The sequence below is a fragment of the Triturus cristatus genome, chromosome 7 (assembly GCF_964204655.1).
Source record: "Triturus cristatus chromosome 7, aTriCri1.1, whole genome shotgun sequence".
NCBI lineage: Eukaryota > Metazoa > Chordata > Amphibia > Caudata > Salamandridae > Triturus > Triturus cristatus.
Genome location: NC_140590.1, coordinates 1002645749 through 1002667417, shown reverse-complemented (window position 1 = coordinate 1002667417; position 21669 = coordinate 1002645749). Strand labels below are relative to the sequence as shown.

General features: G+C 44.1%; 1 protein-coding gene, 1 long non-coding RNA gene and 1 pseudogene across 2 annotated transcripts in view; 1 reads left to right on the top strand and 2 right to left on the bottom strand.

Annotated features, from left to right (window-relative positions):
- LOC146810994 (ATP synthase peripheral stalk subunit b, mitochondrial pseudogene) overlaps positions 1–6667 on the bottom strand; it is a 40839-nt pseudogene extending 34172 nt beyond the window's left edge.
- The window catches only part of LOC146810990 (uncharacterized), a 711140-nt gene that overhangs the window by 201123 nt on the left and 488348 nt on the right, over positions 1–21669 (bottom strand). The gene's annotated exons all lie outside the window — the stretch shown is intronic.
- LOC146810991 (solute carrier family 22 member 4-like) overlaps positions 1–21669 on the top strand; it is a 381961-nt gene that overhangs the window by 47509 nt on the left and 312783 nt on the right. The gene's annotated exons all lie outside the window — the stretch shown is intronic.

The window sequence follows — 21669 nt, the reverse complement described above, 5'->3', positions numbered from 1 at the left end:
GGACATTGTGGACAATGTGCAGCCTTTAATTTTAAACGTTTGTGTGTTCTAGGAACGAAGTTGAATGTTTTCAGATGAGCAACGTTGACTTCACCCATTTCTTCTCTACTCCCTCCATTTCCAGTCCCTCACAATCAAATTAAATCCAATGGCAATATAAGAGATGCCAGTGTCTAAGTTATTGCTGCGTGCTTGATAGACTGTCTCTCCAATATCTTGCCACTTTTTTTTTACATAAATGTCTTGCAGCGTTTTAAATAAACGTTCTTCCAAAGCTATTGCAGCGTTTTTAAATAAAGTTGCTTGCACTTGCCTCTCCCCCTTCTTTCTTTCCTCTATCTTCGTAACTCCTTTCTCTCTTTCTTCTTTCATTCTACTTGTTCACCCATCACTGACCTTACCTCACTCCTCTCAATCTAATTCTCTGTCAATCTCCACGTCTCTCCTTCCATATTTCCATTCTTCGGATCTCTCTCACTGGTGTGTCTTTTCCCCACCCCCTTACTTATATCTCAACTTTTCCTTCTCTTTTTCTGTTGTCTCTCACTTTCTTCTCTTACTCTTCACCATTGCTTTGTATCGGACCACTCTCCATTCTAATCTCTCTTCCTTACGCAACAAACTATTACCCGGTCTCACCTCTGCATCCCCCCACTCAATACCCCCGGCCCTCAATCCCCAGCTGCACCTCGAGGGCACAAACAATTGGAAGGCCGCTGACAAGTTTCTGCTGCGGCCAGCAATTCTATACCATGAGCTCATTCCCCAGCCATCTATGTAGCCCGACTAGTGCCCCCCCCACACTGCCTAGATGCGCCAGGACCCCGGAAGCTGTGGTATCAAAAAAGAGAAAAGACATGCCATGTGCTATCATGCGAGAGGAGTGATTGGGTCCCCATGTTCCAGCGGGAACATCAGCCTATAAATAACTCAAGCCCTATGATGTTTACATTCATCCATACTGCATTTCTTATCCAAGTGGCCCACAACCCTGAGCACTCCCTGCCCCGCATCTAGCTACGCACATTATGCCACTCCCACCACTCGGCAGCACCCTCACTGAGGTTCTGCCCTCTACATTCAGTTCACCTGCGGACCCCCCCAGATCATCTCATTTCCTACTCACTGCACTCCTACACCTCCCCACCCATGCCACCGTTTTACCTTAGAACCATATATGACTGATACACTATGTTTTCATTTTATTCCCGGCCGGGCCCCACCATGATGACCTCCCTCCTTCCAAATTAACGTCACATCCGAATCCCCACCTGCCACCCACTAAGACTCCACCACCCACGGACCAATCCTGCCTAGGCTCACAGCCTCGGATGCAGACTCACCTCCTGACCTGAGGGCTGGGGCTGGGCAGGCCTGGCCTGCAGGCTGCAGGCTGCAGCTTCACTCTAATCGCGAGCGGGCTGGGCACAGCAGCAGAGAAGGCACTGGCAGCAGGGCAAGGCTAGCCAGGCAGGCCAGGGGCTAGTAATAATTAAAATTATTATAATGGTCGGGACGGGATGGTCCTGCTCAGAGTAGAAGCGTCCGTGGCTGGGTCCTGGGATCGGATGTGCCACACCCAAGTCTCACGTCGCACTTTTAGTAACGCGCACCCCACATTGCGCACAATAAATGCAATCGGGGGCCAGCAACGCAGTTCATTCATTGGTCACCAGACCCGAGACTGCGCACTGCACAGACACGTCACGGAGACAACTGTGCGCCGCGTGCACCTGCTCACACCATTTATTCAATATATTATAAAGAGCAGCAACAGAGCCACACCGGGCCCGCGCACCTGTTCCTGAATGAAGAGGCTAAGAGGTCAGAACAGGGCAGTGGCCCGGCCGGGGCCCACTCGTGCGCACGCGCTGCTGTAATTTGCGCACCATTTAATTATAACGAGAGAGAGGCTCAGTTGAGCCTCTCTCCGGACCCTCGGGGTCCAGGCTTGCGTGCGTGCCATGTCCAGTGCACCATTTCATTTATTAAGAGGCCGGGCGTGTTTTAATTCTCCTGGATGAAGTGAGGGGGCCCTGGAGTGTGTGGGCCTGTGTTACACCCCTGGGGGAGTTATGGGTTGATGGCTCATGTTTGAAATTACCTGATGGCACTACATCTGCTGCTTATGCTATTACGACACTTCAGACAGTAGTGGAGACAGCTCGCATCCCACAGAAGTCTGCCCAAGCGGCCGAACTGATTGCACTGACAAGAGCATGTGAGCTTAGTACAGGCTTACTTGTCAACATTTTCACCGACAGCCAGTACGCATTTGGGGTGGCACACAATTTTGCCGGTTTATGGAAAGAAAGGGGTTTCCTCATCTCACATGGGACACAGATAGTGCAAGGAGAATTTGTGCTTAATCTTCTTACTGCCCTAACCTATCCTAAGAAAGTGGCAATTGTTAAGTGGAGTGCACACAAGAAAGTGACTGATAAAATCGGAGCAGGGAATGCCTTTTAACGGATCACACAGCCCGTGAGACCGCAATACAGCGAAGCACCACATCTATGTATGCGGTTAAGTCACAAGATGAGTGACTATTTGTCCCAGTTAACTGACAAATAGAAGACAAGCTATCAGCAGGTGCAGGTGTGAGCCCTGCTGTGCTGACAGATCACCGTTACTTCTAGTCACCGAGAGAGGACGAGCTGCGTCACCTGAAGGGCCTGAGGAAGTCTTCCCGAACCACATGATCCCTGGTGCATCTAGATATCTGCTTCGATCCAGGAAGAAAGAAAGTTCATGGCAAAAAGAGACTGTTTGAGCCACTGTCCTGGGGAGTTAAAGACTGACTACAAAGGGGGGTAGCCTTTTAGTGACTACTCGTCTCAACGTTAGTGAAGAAACCAACGCCTGCCCAGGACCTATGGGCATCATCTATTTTGTTGTTTGTCGACGAGATGAACATGTCTGTGGAGAAGAGATTAAATGCTGCAAAGATCTGTAGCGGCTGCACAATGTTTATTACTGGATTGACTTTGACTGCCGTCATCATTGCTACAATAATGTGGGTTGTGGAGGAAGAAACTCCGGCTAAAAATGTACTGCCTGCTACTAATCCTGTCCCCACAGAACATTATTACTTCACAATTCCCTATCATGAAAAGAAGCACCAAATGTCATATCTCAATAACACTTTCATACAAATGTTGCATCATACTCATAATGCTACGAATACTACCAACTGCTGGGTATGTGGAATGATGCCAGTCCATCTGAAGAAGGGAGGAACGCCTCTCATTCCCCTGCCATTTGCATATAATGGCTCTTGTGGAGCTTGGTTCGCACTGTTGTGGGCCTCTGAAATTAGTAATATTGCTCTAGCTGATGTAGGAGGACTTAATACACAACTAAATAAAGTTTGTTACCCTGATGAGGAAGGGGACCCACAAGCAAAAGGAACTGGATGGGAAATGGAGGAGTATCGCAAAGGAAATTCCTCCACAAGCTACGTTTTCCCCAACACTCGAACGGCCAAGGGTAACAGGCCTCCTGTTATCGCTGTTACTAGAGCCCAAGCAAATCTTTGTGTGGGCAGTTTGGCATTATCCCAGTGGGAAAAATTGACTATACTACAGTATTGAATATCACTGGAACAAACAATAGCAGTTTTCTATCCTCACATAACACTTATTTCATTTGTGGAAGTGAAGGTTACTATTATCTTCCGATTGGTTGGTCTGGAATATGCTATGTGTTCTTCTTGCTTCCTCCTGTGTTATTAGCACCTGCATCTTATCATAAAGATCAAAAATTGTTTAATGACATTTCCTTGAACCGATTCAAAAGAACTATAAATAATGATGAAGTGGATCAAACTGACACTGCATTGCAGCAATATGTTGACTTTAATTTGGGACTCTTTCTTTCTTGGTGCAGCTTTGAATAGTAGAAAGATAAGATGCTTGACCCGAGTGGTAGAGGTTGTGACTTATCAAACAGCAATGGCTCTTGGAAATACTGCAGAAGAACTCCAAATTACGAGAATTGTGACTTTGCAAAACAGAATGTAATATTAGCTGATCGTGGTGGAGCATGTCGCATTAATGGGAGTAGCTGTTGCGTATTTATCCCTGACCATGCCCCTTCTGTTTATGATGCCATTTCCAAACTGCATAAAATAGCCACTGAAATACATCAAGACTCAGGAACATGGACTTGGGGTAGATGGTTCTGGAACTTATTTTCTGTTTGGGGTCTGAAAATATTGTCGGCTTTATTCATAATTATTGCAATTATCTTCTCTTGTTGTTTATGCATACAATGTGGACCAATGCTCTGTTCCCTCTGTATTTCCACTTGTACTACTTGTGTACCATCTAAAACGAATGTCCAAAATGCAAATGTCCATTTAGCAATGTAATGAGAAATTTGTGAAATGGTGTTAATTGGTATTCACAATGTATATCATACCCCTTAGAAGGGACAAGAACATGTTTTAGCTTATACTTAAAGGGTCGGCTGTAGAAACGTGTAACATTTTACATTAGCATAAGCAGCAGCCATTTTGGCTGTGGTGTCCATTTAGTTTCCTTCGTAATTTTTTTGTCCTCTGCTGTTCGCCTTTTCACCCTGCTTGTGTCATCTATTTTAGTTGACCTCTTTAGACATGGCTCAGCAATGTACGTGCTGGTGAGTTTGTAGCTGCCGGTGCACCTGCTCTTAGATGTTATCTGGTGACTGTTTACTGCTGCCATAAGCATTCCTGCTCCCCCTCCCCATTTGTTGACCAGCTGGTCATCCATCTGCCCTTGTTTGCTGATAGCTATTTCTAAACTAGTTCTTTCCATTTCTGTCCATATGCTTACATTGCAACAAAACTGTATATAAGGACGATAGTTTGTGAGTTCAGTGTACCTCCACCTACAATACTTGAGAGTGTAGTGTGGAGGTGGTCCCGCTCATGAGTGATTAATAAACTTGATGTTTTATTTTATTTCCAGTGCCGATCTCTTTTTGTTTGTCTTTGGACCCGTGGACAAGAGGGTGACCCTGCAACAGTGTGCTCACTTTTGCGTACATTTCCACAAAGCGATTATAATGTCAGGAGAATGGTCTATAGAAGTGATGTAGTCTATCCTCGATATCTGTGCAAGCAGCTAAACCCGATTGTCTGTCTTTTATGTTTATGTTCTTACACTTTAAATGGTGGCTGTTTTTATGTGCAAGTTGGCTTTTGAAGAAGACCATTGGGGTTGAAACGCGTTGTTGTTTGAACCAATATAATTAACTTCTTGAACACAATCCTGCAGTGCGAGTCTTTTGTATTCAATATCGGGAATATGAGATTTCTTGTTATATATGTGTGTGTGTGTATATATAATATGTGTATGTATGTATATATATATATATATATATATATATATGTATGTGTGTATAAATATATATATATATATATATATATATATCATCTACTGGCGGTTGTTTCCATAGGAAATCTGAAAATTCTATTTTGAATAACTTTGGCGCCGGTTGACGAATCCTCGCAAATTTTTCAAAATAGGTGGGGCGCTCTGCTCCGCTCCTACCCTGAAAGTCTCGGGGTGATTAGTCAAGCGGGGGCCGAGAAAAAAGGGGGGTCCCAAAACGCGTTTTCCCCATGCATTTTTCCATAGGGACCTTTAGTCCAAGGTACAGCCCGAACGGCTGAACAGAATTACTTGAAATTTGGCAGAGAGGTAGTCCTCAGGTCAGGGATGTGCCTTTTGAATATCTGGAGTCAATCTGTTCAGTAGTTCCTGAGAAAATTTCAGTTAAAAGTACATATATATCTATAAGCGCGCACCGTGCGTGCACCGTGCGCGCACGGTGACGTGCGCGAGCGTAATTCTGATTGGCTGTTAGATGCCAGTAAACATTCGAATCGGTCAAAATCAGGAAGTGTCGTCCGCCATTTTGTCTCTCGCAGTCTGAGGCAGTGAAAAACAAAAGTGGAGAACGTGAAAAGGGGGCAGGGTGGACAGTTCCTGACCCCCTAGCCTTTGTCAGGGGGTCACTGAAGGACCCCCAAGGGTGAAAAAAACTTTTTTTTTTTTTTTACGAAAAAGCGTGGGGTGCGCGCACCGTGCGCGCATGGCACGCACAACGCATCGTGGGCGCTCGGTGCCCGAGTGCCCACATCGCGCGCACGGTGAAAAACCTGAAAAAAAAAATATTAATAAATACATAACTTAGCATTTTAAAAAACGTACAAATTCACTTAAAAAAACATAGGTTTCACACATGTTATAGTTAGCTGGACATTTCCCTCGTAAAAAAACAATGGCAACTATAACTCACGTGACCGCAATCCTCTGCTGATGACGTCAGATATTACATCACTGTATTTAGACACCTATTTACCCATGTCTTCTACCATTAATCTTTAGCTATACATATATTACAAATATTTATTTTTCAGAAAGACACATATGTAATCAGTGATGTAATATCTGACGTCATCAGCAGAGGATTGCGGTCGCGTGAGTTATAGTTGCCTGCACTAACTATAACGGGGGAATTTCATTGGTTTTTTTACGAGGGAAATGTCCAGCTAACTATAACGTGTGAAACCTATGGTTTTTTAAGTGAATATATATATATATATAGATAGATAAATAGATAGATAGATATAGATATATAATAACTGTGCCTTACTTTGGATTTGCGTGGCTTCCATTCTTCGTGGATACGGATCTCTGTGGAGCTACAATTGTGGAATTCAAATTTCGGAAAGTGATTGCGTCCGAGGTACTTCCACTCCCTGGAAGCTGGCTGCTATGTACAATCAACTCGTTTGTTTTCCTCAAAGGGATTTCTCCAACGGCAGCCCCCGTGATTGCTTGGTTCGTGAAGCTCAGGCGAAGGTGATTAATGAGCGGCGTCCTTTCCAACATCAAATGGCGTCCTGCTACAAAAGTAACCTTTGCGGTGAGTGAACCGGAGTCATTGACACGGTGGGGAGGATTGTTTTGGCACACAGCGTTAGGAGCCTTGAAGCGAGTTTTGCTCAGGTCTAAGACAGCTGTATATAATATAGAGCAATTCGAGTGTTTTGCCACAATGTCGGATGAAATTCTTCGTGGCAGAGAAGCGGCAGCGGCTGCACTCTATTCAAATCTGCCTAAAGTAACGTTGAACTCAGGAACAAGCAATACAATTCAACAAAGTGTGGGTGAGAACACTGATGAAAGCCAAATACAAGCGGCGCTAAAAAGATTGGAAAAAAGCATGTATCAGGAAATGTCGAAGTGGTGGGAACATAAATCTTTGACAATGTATTTGGAGGAGAAACGTGTACCTCGTGGGCTCCGTATATTATTGGCTCCAAGTTATGAGAAGCCTAATCCGAACATGCTGAAAGAAGGGGGGCATACAAATCTAGAATCCTCGGCGAAACTATTGCAAATCTTAGTCAAATATGCAAGCATTGATAGGGAGGCACTCATGAAAGAAATCGAGGAAATCAATGATTTACTGGCAAAATTTGAGCCCAATGATATGATTACTAAAATGTGAAAAGAAATAAATGAGAGACTTGCTAAGCAGGAAGAAAAAATTAAGGCGCGCAAAGTATATAAATTCGCCCGGGATAAGGAGGACTATGCCCAGGGTCGAATTTACACTTTTGCCCGAAAATTCGATAGCGCTAAAAGAACGAAACTTGCGCAACAAGCACAGCAGGCAAAATCAACAAAACAAATTAGTTTGACAGCAGCGTCTACTTCTGCAATAGCAAATAAAGAGGGCAATGCAAATCAGGAGCCAAGTGACAATGAATCACTAACGAGTGGGCCTTCATCGGATGAAGAAGGCTGCAGCACATGGGACCCCAATACAATTATTCTTGATTTAGGTGAAGAGGTGGAATTTTTAGTGTCGGACAGGCTCCAGACACTACGACCTCGGACCAAACCACCACAAAAGGGTCAACAACAGCAAAAAGAGCCGGATGTAACAAAAGGAGGGGTGAACGCCGGAAAAAACACAAAATCGCCCAAAAGACAAAAAAAGCAATATTGGCGGAAAAAACACTAGATAACAATGCAATTATAAATGTATCTACAATCACCCTGAGCGAAGCCGAGAAACAACTTTTGAGTCTTGGACTGACATACTGTCCGGTTTCGGATTTCAACTACACAAAAACGAGAGTTGATATCTATTTGTACATCAGAAAGTTAAAAATAAAAAAGTTCTTCAGTATCAAGGAGGGCCTGAACGAAAAGGATCCATCCATCAATACTGCTGTTATAGTGAACCCTTTAACCTTACCAGCTAGAGACACCAAAACTTTTTTGGCGCTGCACCAATTGGCGACCAATGACATGAATGATGGGGACATGGCGTCCACACAGGAGGAACTCAGAATGGCTTCAATTGAGCAGGTGGGAGCAAACATCAGCCCATTCAAACCGAAATCAAAATTCATCCCTACTATGCCAAGGGACTCAATTGACGTTTTCCAAGATGTAGTGGTGGAGGATCTCAAAAAATTGTACCACAAAATAAAACATAGGAAAAGATATAAAAGTCAACATGAGAAAGATTATTTACTGCTGACTAAAAAATTGGGTAAAGATCATAGGATCATTGTTACCACCGCGGACAAAGGAGGAAACGTGGTGGTTTGGCCTCAAGGAGCATATATTGAGGAAGCAATGAAACAGTTGAATAATCCATCTTGCTACTCTAAGACTACCATTAAGAACTTTAATGAAGCCAAGGAGGTACTAAAAATGCTATTAAACAAATGGAAAAGGGAAGGCATGATTTCAAAACAGGAATATGAATTTTTACATGTTGAACATCCTGTATTACCCAAACTTTATCTTTTACCCAAAATCCACAAACAAGTTGTTCCAGTTCCAGGCCGCCCAATTATTTCAGCGATTGCAGGAGTAGCGGAACATGTGACAGAATATATCGACTACTTCATACAAGATTTAGTGAAAGGCCTACCTACCTACATTAGAGACACTGGGGACTTTATCAGGAGAATTAAGAATACCTCATGGAGCGACGATATGCTATTTATCACCTTAGATATCGAATCGCTCTATACTAGTATTGAACATGCATCTGGGCTCAGAGCTTTAGAATTTTTCCTTGGTAAAAGACCCATAAATTGTTATAATCATAACAAATTATTGTTAGAACTTACTAGTTGGTGTCTCAATAACAACTTCTTTTTATTTGGTAGTGATGTTTACATTCAGAAACGTGGCGTTGCAATGGGGGCATGCTTCTCCCCTAGCTATGCGTGTTTACACGTAGGCTGGTGGGAGGAGCAGGTCCTCAGGCGAACGCACAGTGACATCTACAATGAACATGTGGTGCTTTGGATTCGTTTTATAGACGATGTTTTTGTTTTGGTGCGGGGGGATCATGAAAGTGCAATTAATTTAATCAATTCCCTCAACAACAATCAGGAGAATCTAAAATTCACTTCTTCTATCAGTAATTGTGAAGCAGAGTTTCTAGATGTTAAAGTGTTTATACATGATAATCACTTGGCCACCAAACTTTACCGGAAAAGCACTGCTGGAAATAATATCCTTCATGCCAGCAGTGCACATCCTAGACATGTAGTTGACAACATTCCGTTTGGAGAACTACTGAGGCTTAAACGGATATGTAGTACAGACAGGGATCTGAAAATCTGTACTATGGAAGCTCTGGAGAGATTCAGACAGAGGGGATATAGCAAATCGGTCTTGAAACAGGCAGTTCTTAAAACAGAAGCTAGAACTCGGGAATCACTATTTTTGTCTACATCTAATACATCTTTAGACAGTGATTCTACCAATACGGACCAATCCCCTAGATTAATCATAGCCTACAGTAAACAGGCAAGACAAATTAGATCAATTGTCCAGAAGCGTTGGCCTGTACTTAAAACGGATTTAGTCTTAAAACCTAGACTACCGGATGGTCCAACGATAACTTATCGTAAGGGACCCTCCTTGAGAACTCATGTCTGCCATGACTTTCCTGAGTTAAGAAAGCAGGAGGAGTGGTTAAAATCCCGGCCGGGATTTAAACGCTGCTCCACATGCAGAGCGTGTAAATTTGGGAAGAACACCACCCACTACCGTACACCGTTTAGCCCAGATCTGTTGGATATACGTGGGTCTTTTACCTGCAAAACTGAATTTGCTATCTATGTGCTAACATGCACTTGTGATCTCAGATATGTTGGGAGTACCCGACAACCAGTGCATGTTAGAATTCTTCAGCACTTGCGTGCTATTGTAAACAATGATGCATCATATCCGGTGGCGAGGCATTTTAAGACCTGCCACAACAACAATTTGCAATGCCTCAATTATTTTGTTATCGCCTCGGTTCCAAAATCCAGAAGAGGTGGAGACCGGGATAAGATGCTAAGAAGACTAGAATCTGAATTCATTCTAGAATTAGATAGCAGATTCCCCAATGGGTTAAACCCGACGGATGACCTGCATGTATTTCTTTGATATAGAAACGTACATTATTAATGATTAGATCTTGGTAGAGTGTTATGTCACTTTCGCTTTCACGAATATCTATAAGAATTTCTATGTTTTAATATCCCATTTTCCCCTTTTTTATTTTAATTTTTCCCTGTTTTTGTTGGATATATAATTCAGGGATACACATTTTTTTCACTTCATTTATTGACATAGACTCATTGATTTGCCTGTTTAGACTCTGATTCTGAACTAATAGTCAATTCATCTCGAGTGTTTTGTTTAGAGAGCTTTATAAATATTATTATTAATGTTAAAACGTCAAATACAAATTTTGCGTGACATTACAATTGCATTTTATGCAGTAGAATAATGAGGCTTCAATGTGATGTCTAAGACAGGTTTCCATATCTAAAAAATTACAGAATTTGCACATTTTTTCTCTGTGTGTTTACATTATTGCGTAATTTGCACATTGAACTTTTGCACTTTATTTTAGCATATATATTTATAATTGAACTGGATTAATGAATTTTAATCTGCGATATTTATATATATGTTTTAAGTGTTTGCTATTTTTGCACAAATAACAATTTTTGCACCTTATTGCGTTATGTGCACAGTTAATCCGATATGGATACTAATATAACAATGGTCTTAAACACATTGAGTAGGATTTTAGCATTATATGCGAAAAATTATGTAAATATATACATGCTTCAATATTTTGGTTTATATATACTTAAAGTCATGCATTTAGCTCATGTTTTATGGTTCTTGGATTTTAACCAATATACAAAATATAAACACTTGGGGTTTTGTAAAAATGTTTGGAAAACAGACTATGCGGATTTCAAACTGAGTAGTATGTCATCACTTTTTGAATGTCACATGGTGCTGAGAAAAAGAAAAAAATACAACCAATTGTAAACCTTTGGGTACTTAATGGGCTTCATTTTTACTAACTGACTGTCTGTGAGCAAGGGCGGATGCCCGAAACGCGTCAGATTGGTGAAACTCTGCTCTAAATAAAATAAAATAACTGTGCCTTACTTTGGATTTGCGTGGCTTCCATTCTTCGTGGATACGGATCTCTGTGGAGCTACAATTGTGGAATATATATATATATATATATATATATATATATATATATATATATATATATATATATATATACACACATAGTATGAATGGGTGCGCAAACATTAGCTCAAATCAGACTGTCAATGTCAGAAACTAAATAGGTTTAGAGCTTGTTTTTGCAATGGACAGAAGAGCAATGTAACACCCTCTGAGAGGTATTCTGTCAATGGACCCATGTCAATTTGAATCCTTTGTAAACGTCATATATTACATTGGAAAGCCTCTCCATTAATAAAATGATTCCAAAGTCTGAATGGAGATACAGACGTACTGTCCCACGCGATACCTGTTTGCTGATCAGAAGTGCAGGTACTCTCCCATTAAAATAGCGAATCCCCTGCTGAAAACTTGCAGGCACTCCCCCAGTCAAATTAAACAACTGCAAGTGCGCCGTACCGGACAATATCTGCCCATTTAAAGCACTGTTTTTAACTGTAACTAGACGAGGACACAACTATTCACAATTTTGCATACGCAGCAGACCTACCTATCTTTAGATGCTGGTTTCATGATGAGTGTCTTTGAGATGGTGATTCGACCTAGAGTTTTCATGCCCCGTCTTCTTTATGAAGGTTGTAGGAAAATGGGTTACTAGTTGGGGGGGGGGGGGGGGGGATTTCTACCCAAATAATAAGTCCAAAACCCTGTCAAGACATACAGTTTTAGTAATATAATTCTGGTCGCCAAGAAGAAGATACCTTTATTGTACAAAGACATAATAATAAGAAAGGGCTTTTATGTAGCGCACAGCTACCTCCACTGAGGTGACCCGGCGCTAGGGCGGATGCCAACAGAGCAGAGCATAATTCATTTGCATAGCAGCTAACGCTCTGGGCTCCATTCCTGCTAGCTATGGCACAAAGCAGACATGCCTAAATTATTGAAACTGTGTGTTGAATCTGACATTCAGCATGCTAAAGGAGTTGCAGCAGCCTTGGCCTTCGTGGAAAGGGTATTTAGTCCTTCCAGAGGCTTCTTTTTGACGAATGTGATGGAAACACAATTAGGCAATTAGGCCCAGATCTATGTTCTGGGGTGAATGTTTGACATTGTTTACCATTCTGTCCATCAATTGCTCTGTTTTCTTTTGGAAAATGTGCAGATCTTAATGCAAAGGACTTTCCACCTTGCCATAATCCTCTTATGCGCCACCTTTCCTTTCTTTGCTCCAGAGAACCCTACGAAAAGCTAGCCGTACACCTGATGGTCTTGGTGCGATTGATGTAAAAGCTTAATGCTCTTTTAGGGGCTCAGCCTACGGAGTTTCTCCTCATCTTTTGAGGGGTGAGGCGGAGCAAAGAATGCTAGGAGGGTGATGGATTGCCCAAAGTGAAGAAGTTTCACCACTTTTGGCTTGAAGGTCACTATAGCCTGCAACACCAGCTTATCTAGAAAAAAGGTGATGTAGAGTGGTGGTACAAAGACAGCTTGGAGTTCACTAATGTAATGATCTGAAGTGATCACAACGAAGGTGACAGTTTTGAGAGTCAGAAGTTTAATGAGCGCATGTGCATTGGCTTGAAGGGGGTGCACATGAGGAATGTCAAGACCAAGTCAAAGTCTCCCTTCAGCATCACAAACTGTTTGGGAGGGAACATGTATGTCAAACTTCAATAATCTGCATCACAACCGGTGATTTCAACAAAGACCGTTGGTCTGGCATATGCAAAAATGATGAAAGGGCCAACAAATTAACTTTAGTAGTGCCTACCGCAAGACCTTTCTGGGCCAAAGTCAAAACAAAGAACAAAACATCAGACCATTTAGCTTGTAAGGTAATAATGTAGATTCTACACTGGGCCACAAAATTACCCCAGCGCCTGGTGTAAATAGAATTTGTAGAGGGACACCTGGAAGCGAGGTTGATTTTCGCAACCTCAAGTGGTAGAGTGAATGCATTTACTTGATGCCTTTCAGTATCCACGCAAGAATGTGTTGATTGTGCAGATTTGCGTGCAAACACCTGCCCTGCTGCTGTGACACAAGATTCTCCGAAGGGGTAGTCTAATCGGATGACAGAGGCTCCTGTTCAGGGGGTCCGGGTACCAAACATGTGTGGCCCAATCTGGAGCCATTAGTAGGAGTTGGGCTCGGCCATTCCTGATGTTCTTGAGTGCTCAGGAGAAGCAGAGGCGGAAAGGCATACTAGAGTCCCGTAGTCCCCTCTAGGCTGAATGTGTTTCCTACAGTGCTTTCTTAAAAAACTCATTGTGCTCAATTTATATGCAGGGGTGTGGAATTTAATGAAAGGTCTACTTGTCCATGGGGCAGGTTGCTTCATGAATCTACTTGTCCCGTAACAAATCCAGTTGTACCTTTGGTGCCATTTAGTGCTGCTACAAATTATGGCTGCAATCTCATTATATAGGAGCCCTTATATAGCCTCTCTGATTATGCCAGGGCTCATACCATAGTAGTGTTTGAATACTTCCAATCCCATTATGTTCCCTTGTTTCCACAGATCTACATACTGGGGCTGAAGGTAGTGGTAAGCAATAGTTCCAGGGTCAGAATGCCCTTTTGAATCTGTGCAAACCTACTAACTTGCATGTTTTAAGGGTTTTCAACAACTCTTCTCTAATGTTTTCTTATACTGAGAAATGTTGGAAATTTACTCCTGACAATGGCAGACGTAAACCTTCCTGAGTTGGGAAAAGAGTGGTTGGAGGAAAAGTGAACTTGAAAACTCAGATTTTCTTATGACCAGATCTACACATGCATATTTGATCATGCTAAAATGCAGTTCACAAATATTTTCTAGGAGTACTATTTTGTGTCCTACTTCTGTAAATCTTTGGGAATTCATGAAAGCTGTATAGCTGCACTTAATGCAAGGACATATACCATGGGTGCACTTTTAAGACTTTCTATAATTATTGTGCCCCTAATATGGTTTGGCATTGACCATGACCTTTTGCGTTTATTAAACTTCTGTCTCTCTCTCTCTCTCTCTCTCTGTATTGGCTTGCTTCACTGTGAGTGACCCCATTCTGCTCTTTCACAAGGAGCACAAAGTAGTTTTGTTCAGTGCCAGTAACTACTGTGGAAGTGTTTGCTTTTTGAGACCAAAAATTTTTTTGCCTTTGCCAATGACTATTATATTGGTGAGGGCCCAGCAGCTCCCACACCGATAAGGTTTTGCAAAAACGATGCCAAAACAAGTCACACGTTGACAAAACTAAAAAGCTGACCACCAATTTCAGGCCTACTGGCTTTGCTAATGCCTGTTTAATTTTGTTTCCCATAATCCTATTGAAACTGGTTACACAGATTTTCCATTATGAATATTTGGGAGAAACACTAGCACACATCAACACATCATTAAATGATGCTGCAAAGAAATGGTGCTTGAAATTTCACAGTAGTTTAGCAAAATGTTTTTTTCTTGCTTTCAGTCTTTATGAACATTTCATTTTGAAATCAAAGAATCATCAATCTTGTTTTTAAGCTTCTGCAATTATTTTCATCAAATCAGAGCATTCTGGGAGCAGTATACATAGTCTCATATTGCTAAACTTTGAAAACGTGTGTACACATTTTTATACTGAAACCACTGTCAGAAGTGCAGTCAGAGCTTTCAACATTTACTTAGAGCACTCTATTAGTAATAAAGGCATTCAATCAATGAACCATAAATACAAGTTTGAACAGCAGCAACATGTGGACAAAAATATGACCTTAACTGCAGACAGTGCCCGTCCCTGACTCATTAGGTGGTACAGCAAACGGCCAGCCAAAGGGTTTGTGTTGCAGGGGGTTGGGGATACTTGTCCCAAGGACAAAATACACATGAAAACTTGTTGCCCTTGACCCCAAACAATATATCCTAGGAGTCGGGCTATAGGAATTCCACATCCCTGCTGTGACACTGTGCTTTCTCAGCAGTGGCAAAAAGCTGTGGCTAGGGGTCTTACCACTGTCAGAAGATGTCATGTGCCACCTCGGGGTGCAACTGCCATTTGCGATCCTCCAGGTGCTGCTGGCTGAGCTCATCCCCTGCATTTAAAGATCCAGCCAGGTGGTTCACGATCAAGGAGATGCCCTGGCGCTCCTGCCAACTCCACAGACACAAGACTCAGGACCGCACTACTCCATGTTTGTTGCAATTACACACGGTTGTGGTGTTATCTGTGAGAACCTGCATGATCCTCCCTTTGTTAAATGGTAGGAAGGCTTTTCATGCCAGGCGAATGACTGCATCTATTACAGGTTATGGGGCCAGGTTTGTACTGGAGACTATAGCCCTCTGATCTCAACACTGTGAGCTCTGGGTGGGGAAGGGAGCGGGGTCTGCTGCTGATCTAATTGCAGTCAAGCAGCCACCACTTTAGATCTTGTGCAGGTTTTCTTGGTGCAGGGCCCACAGAGACTTCAAATTCCACTGCAGAGCCCATGTATGTCATCTGGTGTAGTTGACAAACAGGAGACAAACAAGCTAAGATATCTCAGAATCACTCTTACTGAGAACCAGGATTGTGGTTGAAAGGTGGTTGAAACAGCGGTAAGGCCCTAAACTGCACTATATACACAATATCTCCTATGAAAGGAAGCCTCTGCCAAAGAGTGAGGTGCATTTTCAGCATGTTGATCAAGAACCCCAACAATATCATGAGGTTCACTGTCATCTGAAGGTGGTATCTAACTTTTTGTGGCAAACCCGCCTTCTATAACCAGTCATAGAGGTATACGATAACTGATACTTCTAACCTCCTAAGGGGGGCAGCTACAACTGCATCATTTTCATGAACACTCAAGGGGCACTGGTGAGGCGGAAGGGGAGCACAGCAAATTGAAAATACGACTGGCCTATTTTGAACCGCAGGTAACGTTTGTTGGACTGTGGATGGGTAAATGAAAATACGTGTCCTGACGGTCCAAGACCTCTATCCAGAGGCGCGTATCCAGGGCAAACGGAACCTGAGCCAGCATGAGCATTTTGAATCTATCCTTTTTTAACCTTGTATCAGGGGATAAGATCCCTGTAAAAGGGAAAGCCTACCACACCCTCTTTATTCCACTGCTAATGGCGGAGATACTTTTTTAAACTATAGAGATTGAGATTTATTGGCTTTGTCGACCCTAGCACAGCCTCAACGAACAGGTTTATCCTGGTAGTAGTAGATCATGCTGTGACCCGTACCTCTGAGTAAGGTGACTGTGGACGTGGATACCAGAGCTCTCCTTGGCATTTTTACTAGAGTAGGTTTCCTAGAGAAGGTTATTTCAGACAGGTCAACAAACTCGAAGGCTGTCTGGGATGAGTGTGGGGTGACCTATACATTCACAGCAGCTTATCAACTTAAAATTGGCTTGTTGAGAGATTCTGCAAGATCTTGACAGGCATGATCATGGGTTGGAATGAGGAGCTCAGGTAGAAGCGGGACATCTTGCTGCCTTGACTTTTGTTCATCTAAATGAAGATACCGCAGAAGACCGTAGGCTTCAGTCCACTTGAGCTTATATATAGACACCTTGTGAGAGGTCCTATGCCTATTGTCAGAGGTCCTTTGAGTGTTGTCAGAGAGGGGGTAGGAGAATCCTCTCAAAGAAACAAAGCAGGACATAACGACTATGTAGTGAGACTGCCAACCAACCCTAGGTCTAGGATGGCCAAGTACATGCAAAAAGCTATCCATGATTGGAAGGCGACATTGGTGAAGTGACAACCTAGCCAAAGGGTGTGTGTGCTGGCACCCGTGGGTCCCAGGTCTTCCAAGATAAGTACCCTACACTGTGCTGGAGAAGGTGAATGAGATTACCTATCTGGTGGACCTCAGAACCCCATAACAGCCATGGAGTGATCTGTGTCAATTGCCTGAATTCCCACTTTGGCACTGCTGGCAAGACAATGTTGATGTTGACAGGTGGGAAGAGGAACACAAGAGGAAGCTCCTTCCTGACCTCCTGTCCCAAAACAAAAAGGCTAGCTTAGAGGAGGCTTAGTGTACTCTCCTCTATACTGACAGAACCCCAGCATCAACACTGTTGCAAGTTGTTGGCTGAGTTTCCGTGACTGTTCTCTTTAACGCCTGTCCATGACATTAACTCTTGTGACAGCTTACCCATCAAAAGCAAAATCTATAGGTTGTCAGATAAAGTGAGGGCCAGAGTCGGTAAGGAAGTGGCCAAGTTGTTTGCCACAGCCTTCCAGCAGTCCTGTGATACTGGTACCCAGGGCCACTCTGCAAACAGGGACACCAGAACTGAGGTTCTATGTGAACTAACCAGGGGCTCAGTGTTGTCACTAAAGTTAAGGCCCACCCCGTCCCCAGAACGGATGAGCTCATAGACTTGATAATAGACTAGATTATGGACTGCCAAACATCATTACTCTTGATATGACCCCTGGAGACAGTCAGATTTCCCAAATTTAGTAGACTAAGGAGAGGTCTGCATTTTCTACCCATGCGGCCCACTTTCAGTTTAAAGTGATGTCTTTTGTGTTAACATTGCCTCTGCAACCTTCCAGGGGTTGGGCAACAGTGTCCTGTCTAGTATGGAAGATTTCAATGTAGAACCCTTTGGAGCTATTGCTGCCTTTAGCTCCGCCTGGTAGGACCACTTCACTCACCTCAAGGAAGTACATCAGGCACTGTGGCCAGCAAGTGCCAGATAGGGCAGGGATATGTTGTGTACCTGGTTCACCAAGACGGTGTGGTACATAAACATCTTCTCCAGACCAAGATTGAGACTTTCATGGCCTGGAAGCTAAAAAAAACAACAGACTCCAGTGCGAGATTTCCTAGATCTGACTGGGTATTACAGTTTAGAATATTGCCCCCATTCTACAATAGTATACAAGTGGAAGCAATCCCAGGGTCATGAAGGGATTCAAAGCTCAATCAGGTATATAACAATGGTCCTACGTGAAACTCTGCAAAAGACAGACTTATTGATCTACTGGACATTTAGGCTAAATAGTTTGCAAATGTCATACTCCAGGAATTACAAACATGGGCTTCCCAATACAATCTGGTGATGGTAAATGAAACTGGCTTCTGTTCTGCAATCGGTACCTTCACAAGCCTTCTGGCAGTGTCACTATTGCTAGACGGTTCTATTCAATCACAGACACAATCGCATGTATGTTTCGCCGCTCTGAACTCTGCATTCAACAAAATCATAGATATTTGCTATGGTTCAAACTAAGCCAATGGGTAAATCCTTGCTAACCAACTGCAAACCATACAGTTGCTTAATAAAAAAATGTTGGTTAAGAGTGGAAGTAGAAGCATAGAGATGAGGTCCACAAACATATTTTCAAAGGCTTAAAACAAGGAAGTGTTTTAGCGCTCCTTCTTTAGGTCTCACTGGCGTTGCAGCACGAAGCGCTGCCGCCAACGAGAAACTATTGTTGCCGTGATGCCTCTCAAGGGAGACAGACTTGGGCACGAGCCGATTCTGGTCCGTGAACGCGCTTCACAGTGTGCCCGGACCAGAATCGGCTCGTGTCCAAGTCTGTCTCCCGGCAACAATAGTCTTGTTGGCGGCAGGTCCCTTTCACCCTCCCAAAATATCATTTCCTGTTTCCCTTGCACTCACTTGCTGTTGGTCTGCCCTCCGGTGATGCTCTTCACCCCCTCCGCTGCTGCTTCCGCTGCCCCGGACCCTCCATGCTTCTTTCCTTGGGTTTCTTTTGTTGTCCTACCTGGCGGGTTCCCGGAAAGCGTGTGACTCCCCCTGGTCACGTGCTACATGGGCAGCCAATCACAGACAGACTGGGTGAGTGTTGCGCGCACGCCGTGGCGAGTCTTTCGCTCATGGCATCTCTTGCACGCGCTGTTTTCTACAGGGCCGCGGAGTAGGGGTCCGGCTGCATGTCCTGTAACTGGCGCTTCAGCTTCATCCGGAGAACGAGAGGACCATCCCCCGCACGCCCAGCTAAATTCCTCACCGAGGCAGGTTATTTGTGCCTTTCTGCCCTCTGCTCCTCTCGTCTTTTGTGCCCTTCTGCGCCACTCGTTTTTGTGCCTTTCTGTCCTCTGTTCCACTCGTTTCTCTCTTGTTTTGTGCCTTTCTGTCCTCTGTTCCACTCGTTTCCCTCTTATTTTGTGCCTTTCTGCCCTCTGCTCCTCTCGTTTTTTCTGCCCTCTGTTCCACTCGTTTTTTTGTGACCTTCTGCCCTCTGTGCCACTCGTTTTTCCTCGTTTTTTGTGCCTTTCTGCCCTCTGTTCCTCTCGTTTTTTTTGTTCCCCTCGTTTTTCCCCCTTTTGTGCCGCTTTTGCCCTCTGTCCCACTGGTTTCCCCGTCGCTGTGGACCCCTTCCAACACTACATATTCACCAAAGGATTGTGTGTGTGTGGGTCGGTGTGTGGCTCTTTTGTGCCCTTCTGCCCTCTGTGCCACTCGTTTTTGTGCCTTTCTGCCCTCTGTGCCACTCGATTTTCCCTCTTTTTTTTTTGTGCCTTTCTGTCCTCTGTTCCACTCGTTTTCCCTCTTTTTTTGTTCCTTTCTGCCCCTCTCGTTTTTGTGCCCTTCTGCCCTCTGTTCCACTCGTTTTTTGTGCCTTTCTGCCCTCTGCTCCTCTCGTCTTTTGTGCCCTTCTGCCCTCTGTGCCACTCGTTTTTGTGCCTTTCTGCCCTCTGTGCCACTCGTTTTCCACTCTTTTTTTGTGCCTTTCTGTCCTCTGTTCCACTCGTTTCCCTCTTTTTTTTTTGTGCCTTTCTGCCCTCTGCTCCTCTCGTTGTTTGTGCCCTCTGTTCCACTCGTTTTTTGTGTGCCCTTCTGCCCTCTGTGCCACTCGTTTTTCCTCGTTTTTTGTGCGTTTCTGCCCTCTGTTCCTCTCGTTTTTCTGTGCCCTTCTGCGCCACTCGTTTTTTTCCCTTTTGTGCCCCTTTTGCCCTCTGTCCCACTCGTTTCCCCACCGCTGTGCCCCCTGTGGACCCCTTCCAACACTACATATTCAGCAAAGGATTGTGTGTGTGTGGGTCGGTGTGTGGCTCTTTTGTGCCTTTCTGCCCTCTGTGCCACTCGTTTTTGTGCCTTTCTGCCCTCTGTGCCACTCGTTTTTCCCTCTCTTTTTGTTCCTTTCTGCCCTCTGCTCCTCTCGTTGTTTGTGCCCTCTGTTCCACTCGTTTTTTTGTGCCCTTCTGCCCTCTGTGCCACTCGTTTTTAGGTCGAGGACTTCCGGTCTGCCGAAAGGCAGAACCGGAAGTCGGAGATTTAATGACTTGGAGAAGAGGGGCTTGAACCCGCCCCTCTTCTCCCCTGTTCTCCATTGGCTGGCCTCTTGAATGCTGGCCAGCCATTGGAGAAGAGGTCAGTCACTCCGATCAGGCCCCGTCCTTTTCGGATCGAGGGGCGTGTTTTTTGCAAGAAGTCTCATTCTCTCCTCCAGCCAATGGCCGGAGGAGAGAAAAGACAAACACGCCCCCGAATCCGAAAAGGACGCTGCGTTTCTCCGAGGCATTTCTGCTCTGCCTCGGAGAAAGGCGGTGGTGTGCTCGTCCGCTCCCCCTGCGTCCGGCTGCTGCTCTGGTCTCCTCACCTCTCCTCACCCTGTCCTCTCCGTTTCGGGGCACTTCCCCTTTCGCTGCATAAAACTTCTCAACCTCCGATCAGCGCTCCAGCCGGCCCACGGGTAAAAGCCACAGAGGAGAATTTGCGAAAGTCTGCAACCGGCTCTTCATTCCAGTAATACCCCCACAGCTGCCCCCTCGGTCCGGGGTCAGGACAGAGGAATATTGTACTGGTCATGAAATTAAAGGCGCCTGCCTTTTGCACCCCGGGCTTTCTAAATACAGGTCAGAATGAGGGGGTATATAATGCGGCTGTGTGTCAGCCCGGGACCCGTCGCCCATTGCTAACAGGCTTCTAGGCTGAAAATGTATGAGATTTTGAAAAAACACAAGCAACGCCGCCCCGACCCCCACCCTCAAAATGGTGCACTTTACATTTGTGTAGCGCACATTCTTCAAGCACTTTTTGTAAGCAGTACTTCAAATTAGCATCATCATTTCTTTAACTGCTAAGGGCAAAAGCAGTGATCCAAAAGGAATGTTCTAAACCAGGCGAAACCAACTAAAGCATGGCGCACGTTTATGAGCTTCACGCTGAAAGTGAAAGTATGAACTTAAGTGAGCCGTGC